We start from the raw sequence: 7,203 nt of genomic DNA on the forward strand, positions 1-7,203 counted from the left end.
ATCACTCTGCTTTTCAAATAAATAAATAAAATAAATCTTAGAACTCCTATCCACTGGTTCACTCTTCAAATGCCTGTAACATCTAGGGCTGAAGTCAGGAGTCTGGGACCCTGTCTAGATCTTCCACACATAGGTTCTCTGTTACTTGAATTAACCCAATTACTTGAACCATTACCCCTATCTCCCAGGGTCTCCATTAGCAGGCAAGTATTTAACCTAGGCATTCCCGTATGGGATGCAGGCATCTTAATTGTTAGGCCAAATGACCACAATGGCCAGGACTGGGCCAGGCCAAAGCCAAGAGCCTGGAACTCCATCTGAGACTCCTACATGGGTAATAGGGGCTCAAAGACTTGAGCCATCATCCGCTGCCTTCTCATGTGCATTAGCAGGGAGCCTGATCAAACATGGAGCTGCCAGGACTTGAATCCATACTCTGATATGGGATTCTGGTGTTGCAGGCATCGGCTTAACTCACTGAACCGCAAATGTTGCCCCTCCCCCCAACTGCAATTTTTAAAGAAAGGATGCTTGGGGCTGGCTTTGTGCCATAGTAGATTAAGCCTCTGCCTATGGCACCAGTATCCCATATGAGTACCCAGTCAAGACCTGATTGCTCCACTTCTAATCTAGCTCACTGCTAATGTGCCTGGGAAAGCATTGGAAGATGACCCAAGTGCCTGTTTCCCTCCCACCCACTTGGGAGATCTGGATGGATTTGCAGCCTGGCCTAGCCCTAGCTGTTGTGGCCATTTGGGGAGTGATCTGTAGCAGATGGAGGGTTTTTCTGTCTCTCCCCCTCTCTCTGTAACTCTGCTTTTCAAATAGAGGAAATAAATCTTTTTAAAAAAATTGTCTTGGGGGTCGTTGCTGTGGCATAGCAGATAAAGCTGCAGCCTGCAGTGCCGGCATCCCATATGGGTGCCGGTTTGAGTCCTGGATGCTCCACTTCTGATCCAGCTCTCTGCTATGGCCTGGGAAAGCAGCAGAAGGTGGCCCAAGGAGACCGCATGGAGACTTGGCAGAAAAGCTCCTGGCACCTGGCTTCGAATCAGTCCAGCTCCAGCCATTGCAGCCATTTGGGAAATGAACCAGTGGATGGAAGATCTCTTTTTCTCTGCCTCTGCCTCTCTAACTCTGCCTTTCAAATAAACAAACAAATAAATAAATAAATCGTTTTTAAAAAATTGTCATTCCGGAGTTGGTGTTTGGCCTAATGGTTAAAGACATTGGTTAAGATGCTCATGAGGGGGGGCTGGCACTGTGGCGCAGCGGATTAACGCCCTGGCCTGGGAAAGCAGTAGAAGATGGCCCAAGTCCTTGGGCCCCTGCATCTGTGTGGGAGACCCAGAAGGGGCTCCTGGCTCCTGGTTTCAGATCGGCACAGCTCCAGCCGTTGCAGCCATCTGGGGAGTGAATCATCGGATGGAAGACCTGTATCTCTCTCTCTCTCTGTAACTCTGCCTTTCAATAAATAAATAAATCTTTTAACAAAGAAAGAGAAAGAAAGGAAGAAAGAAATATGCTCATGATCCACATCAGAGTACCTGCTGGGTTCAATTCTCATCTCTGGCTCCTGAATCCAGCTTCCTGCTAGAGCAGACTGTGGGAGGTTCCTGCCACCCACATGGGAGATCTGGATTAAGTTCCCAGCTACTGGCTTCAACACCGCCTAGCTCTGGCCATTGCAGATGTTTGGAGAGCAAATCAGCTGATGGGAGCACACTCTTTCTGTGTTTGTCTCTGCCTCTCAAAATTTAAAAAAAAAAAAAAAAAAAGTCTTGAAAAAAAATTGCCTTTCCTTCATTCTCTCTCTATTCTGTCCTTCTGGGACTCGAATTTGATGTACTTAGAACTTCTCATCATGTTCTGTTTCTTTCCATCTCTCTCACACTTTTCCTGGTAAGTATAAGTTTATGTCTCAGTATTGTATTCCAAATAATTTTTTAACAGATTTCTCCAGTGGGTTAATTCTGTCTTCAGTTAGATCTAAGCTGTAGTTTAACCTATCAACTGTTACATTGCAAAAATTTTTTTTAAAGATTTATTTTATTTACTTGAAAGACAGTTACTGAGACAGGTAGAGACAGCGAGAAAGGTCTTCCATCTGCTGGTTCACTCCCCAGATGGCTGCAATGGCCAGAGCTGCGCTGATTCAAAGCCAGGAGCCAGGAGCTTCTTTCCGGTCTCCTGGGATGCCGGCGGCGCTTCAGGCCAGGGCATTAACCCGCTGCGCCACAGTGACGGCCCCTCAACAATTATTTTTACAAGGCGGATAAGGGTTCCACAGAAAAAGAAGGGCATTTCTCACCGCATTCAGCAAAGGTATGGGGCCCGGAGGGACGTGTGTGCGGGGTTGGGAGGGGGTACTGCCCAAGCCGTCCTGTGCACAGGAGACCTCTGAGATCCAGAGCAGTGAAGTGTTCTGCTCAGGGTCACACAGCTGGCTAGAGACAGCCAGAATTAGAATGTAAGCCTTCATCTTTCTGGATGAGAGAGCCTAGCAAGTGGTCATGGCCATCCCACTGGGGAAAGGGTTAGGCATTGAAAACGTTGAGATTGACTCCATTCTGTGCCATTCTAAATAAACCATGAATTAGATGTAACTCAACAAAAATCAGATGTTTTCCACTGACTACATTGATGCACTTATTAAAAATAGAAAACAAGCATCCAAACTGCCCCTCTTGCTTTTGCTGACCTTGCATTGTGGCAGTGAAACCCAAGCTTGGGCTAGGTCATTGGGAACTGCAGCATGGACTGGGAACAGTCACAGCTTAGCCCGCACTCAGGGCAGGCAAGGTGCCATAAAATGCAGCTGGAGGCCAGGGCAGGGAAGGGCTGGGGGCTGATAGCCTCCAGCTCCTGCCGGTTAGTGGTTTTGCGGTAGCAGAGTTGAAGGGAATGCAGAGGCCTCAAGAGACTGACCTGGGGCACCAGCGCCATCTGGTGGCATACTGTGGCCATGAGCAAAATGAGAGGACAAAGGAAGACTGGGTGGTGGTTCCAGACAGATTTGACTTTGCCTAAAAAGCGGCTACACTGTCTCTCCCCGGAAGGGACTGCCTCCCCTACCCTGAGGGTGTCACCAGGGGGCTGTGCACTGGGCTTTTCATAGTCATCGTTTGAAAAGAGTGACCAAAGTCTTCAGGTCTTAGAATCATCAAAGGAATCCCCCCTCCAAGCCCCTTGACCAGGTCTCAGTCACAAGAAAGCTGAGAATGGCCTGTGGCTACCCAGCTTGCCCTCCACTGCCTCTGCCTCCCCTCCACATTGCACCCCTGCCACTACCTTCAGCCTTTGTCTCCAAGGTCATCAGTGATGGATCCGAGTCTCTGTGGCTCAAGACCTCTGGCCCCATTCTCTTTTCCTTTTCCTGCCCAGTCTTCAATGTCTGCTTCTCCAGCCTCTCTCTCTGCTTTCCTGGGTCCTCATGCCAGGCCTCCCTCTATACCTGGTTTCTTCAACTGCCATTTGAATGCTTGGGGCAAGTCACTGTCACTAGCCTGGATAATTCTTTGGAACACTCATCCTCTGATCATCCAACATCCAGATAATCCAGTGCCCAAATCTGTCCTGTCCACTCAGCACCACAGCCCTTCCTTTTAGAATATTTTCTTTGGAAATAATTTCAAACTTAGAGAAAAGTTGCAAGAATAATACAAAAAAATCCCTTGTACCTTTTGCTAAAAGTTATGAAATTTTTTTAACATTCTACCTTACCTTTTTTTTTTATAGATTTATTTATTTTTATTTGAAAGTCAGAGTTACAGAGAGAGAGAGGAAGAGAGAGAGAGAGAGAGAGGTCTTCCATCCTCTGGTTCATTCCCCAATTGGCCACAATGGCCAGAGCTGCATCGCTCTGAAGCCAGGAGCCAGGAGCTTCCTCCAGGTCTCCCATGTGGGTGAGGGGTCCAAAGACTTGGGCCATCCTCCGCTGCTTTCCCAGGCCACAGCAGAGAGCTGGATCAGAAGTGGAGCCGCCAGGTATCAGAAGTGGAGGAGCAAGGTCTCGAACTGGAGCCCACATGGGATGCTGGTGCTTCAGGCCAGGGCGTTAACCCACTGCACCACAGCACTGGCCCCCTGCTTTACCTCTTTCCTCTCTCTCCCTCTCTCTCTCACACACACACACAATTTCTTCTATGAAACCATTGGTAGTAGGTTACATCACAGTCTTTAACCTATCATTCTTTTGTATTTCCTTAGAACGAGCATATTCTCATACATAACTGCAGTATGGCTATCAAATTTGAGAAACAATGAAATAACATTCTTATCTAATCAATATTCCATATTTCAACCGCATCAATTATCCCTAAAATGTCCTTAATAGCACTTTTAGATTTGCTCCCATAATTCAGTTAGTTGTCATATCTCTGAGTCTCCTTTAGCTTGAAATAGTTCCAGAGCCTCTTTTTGTCCTGTGTGGAAAATACAGGCCAGCTATCAAAAAGTTCCTCAATTTGGGCCTTTTGGCTATTTCCCTTATTTCTTCCTCTGAGGGGCAATGTCCAACCTGGATCCATCCCATTTGTCTCCTTTACTCCTTTCACCACATCACCAGCTCCCAGGGCCTGACATCCTTTCCTCCCAGGCTGGCAGCTTCTGCCCTGACTGCCCGCTTCGTTTCTCAGCCAGCAGCCACCCTTTCTACTCTCAGTGACAGTCCTGACCCCACTGATCCTTTTACTGGTTCACTCCTTCAAATGCCAGGAGGCAGGCCTCCCACATGGGCAGCAGAGACCCAACCACATGAGCCATCACCTGCTGCCTCCCAGGGTATGCATTAGCAGGAAGCTGGAGATAGGAGCAGGACTGGGACTTGAACTGATATGGGATGCAGATGAACCAAGAGGCATCTTTAACTGTTGTACCAATTGTCCTACGTTGTTCCATTCTTAAGGCTGGCTGTTCAAAGAGTGGTCTAAAGATCAGCAGCACCCAGAGCTTGTTAGAAATGCAGAATCCCAGGCCCCATCCCAGGGCTGCTGAATCTGAAAAGTCCTGCTATCACAGATTCTTGGGGCTTGCAGACTTCTCAGCTCTGCAGTCCAAGTAGAATTGGGGTGTCTAAAGTGTCATCCTAATACCAGAGCCGGACTGTTGGGACACGGTGGCCACAGGGAAGCGTCCAGTTCCATTGGTTCCTGTGAACCACCAGGAACGGACTTAAAAGGGAGAAGTGACTTCGTTTCCTCTGCAGGAGAGGAGGTATGGCCTATTCGTCACTGCTGAGTTAGGCTGTGCCTTTCTGAAGCAGGTGTGCTTAGTTTGAGACTCAAAGGAGTCAACGTGAGTTGCAGATGAATATATGCAAGATATTCACCAGTTTTAAAACCAAAAAACATTTCTGTATCTCCTTAAGAAAAGATCATGTCAGGGAAGAATATGGTTATCTTGTGATGGGGTGTGGGTGGGGGTGGGGTTGTCCGGAGAGTGTGTGATCAAGTCAGGATAGTCAGGGGCCTTCAGCTCTGCTCTTCGTTTCTAGGCTGGAATGTGCAATATGAGTGTTGGACTACTTCTTATACATTTTTTCATATTTTAAATTTCTTTATCTGAACCATGAGATCACATTTTACATGTAATAGTTGCCCCTAGATTTTTTTTTTTTTTTGGACAGGAAGAGTGGACAGTGAGAGAGACAGAGAGAAAGGTCTTCCTTTGCTGCCGGTTCACCCTCCAATGGCCGCCGAGGCCGGCGCACTGTGGTTGGTGCATCGCGCTGATCCGAAGGCAGGAGCCAGGTGCTTATCCTGGTCTCCCATGGGGTGCAGGGCCCAAGCACTTAGGCCATCCTCCACTGCACTCCCTGGCCACAGCAGAGAGCTGGCCTGGAAGAGGGGCAACCGGGACAGAATCCGGCGCCCCGACTGGGACTAGAGCCCGGTGTGCCAGCGCCGCACGGCGGAGGATTAGCCTGTTGAGCCACGGTGCCAGCGCCCCTAGATTTTAAAATATGTTGTCCTGTCCAAAGTTTCCAGAGATAACTCACCCTTGACTGTGGGTGTTGTCTGTATCCAAGTTTTCCTATGCATTGACTAAACTGTCTGCATGACAGGCTTCCAGCTGTAACAAGCAAGGGGCAGAAGGCAGGAAGCGTTCTAGAAACAGAATCTTGCCCTGTTATTGGGGCATAAAATGAACACAGGATAAGGCTGACGTTAGCACATGGGCTAAAGAATTCAGATTGCATTTTTATAGGCAACAAAGAACAATCAAATTTTCAAGCAAGAATTGGTTGACCTAACTATTTCAGCAAGTTGTTTGTACCAGGTACAGGTCAAACAGGAAGCCAGCTGGTTTTTGCAACAATCCAGGGAAAAAGCAAAGCAAGCTGGGGTGAGGTAAGAAAGAGAAGTAAGACTGGCTATGAATAGAGATGTTGAAGCCATGTAATGGGCAAAAAAAAAAAAAAAAAAAAAAAAAAAAAAAAAAAAAGGCTCATTATTTTACTTACTTTTACATGTCTGAAGTTCTCCATGATTAAAAAAGATGAAGTATCTTAACAGAACCCATATACACTTCTATGACATTAAGAAAAGCCTCACTACAGGAATGGGTACTTGGGCTTTGGATTGTTTTCCATACATGACTAGCATGGCACTATGCTATCTCACATATTTTAACATGGGTTCAAAGAAAGTAGTACAATTCAGAAATACATGCTTTTAAATATATATACATATTGATTACAAGTAGATATTTGGCTATTTCCTCCATGAAAACTAAAGCTTCTGTTGTCTGATTAATCAAGGCTTGAATCTTCTCATTAGGAATAAGGAGTTTGTTTTTTGAGAAGGTACTGTAGTATGGGATGGATTCAAATAAGTCAGGGTTTAGCCAAATAATTTCCCATGCCATTGAAAATCATCTCAATATCTGTATTGTCTGTACACTCTCAGAAATACAATGTGAAAATAAAGGCCGGCGCCGTGGCTCAACAGGCTAATCCTCCGCCTTGTGGCGTCGGCACACCGGGTTCTAGTCCCGGTCGGGGTGCCGGATTCTATCCCGGTTGCCCCTCTTCCAGGCCAGCTCTCTGCTATGGCCCGGGGAAGGCAGTGGAGGATGGCCCAGGTCCTTGGGCCCTGCACCCGCATGGGAGACCAGGAGAAGCACCTGGCTCCTGGCTTCAGATCAGCGTGATGCGCTGGCAGCGGCCATTGGAGGGTGAACCAACGGCAAAAAGGAAGACCT

Source organism: Lepus europaeus, chromosome 9, assembly GCF_033115175.1.
Source record: "Lepus europaeus isolate LE1 chromosome 9, mLepTim1.pri, whole genome shotgun sequence".
Lineage (NCBI taxonomy): Eukaryota > Metazoa > Chordata > Mammalia > Lagomorpha > Leporidae > Lepus > Lepus europaeus.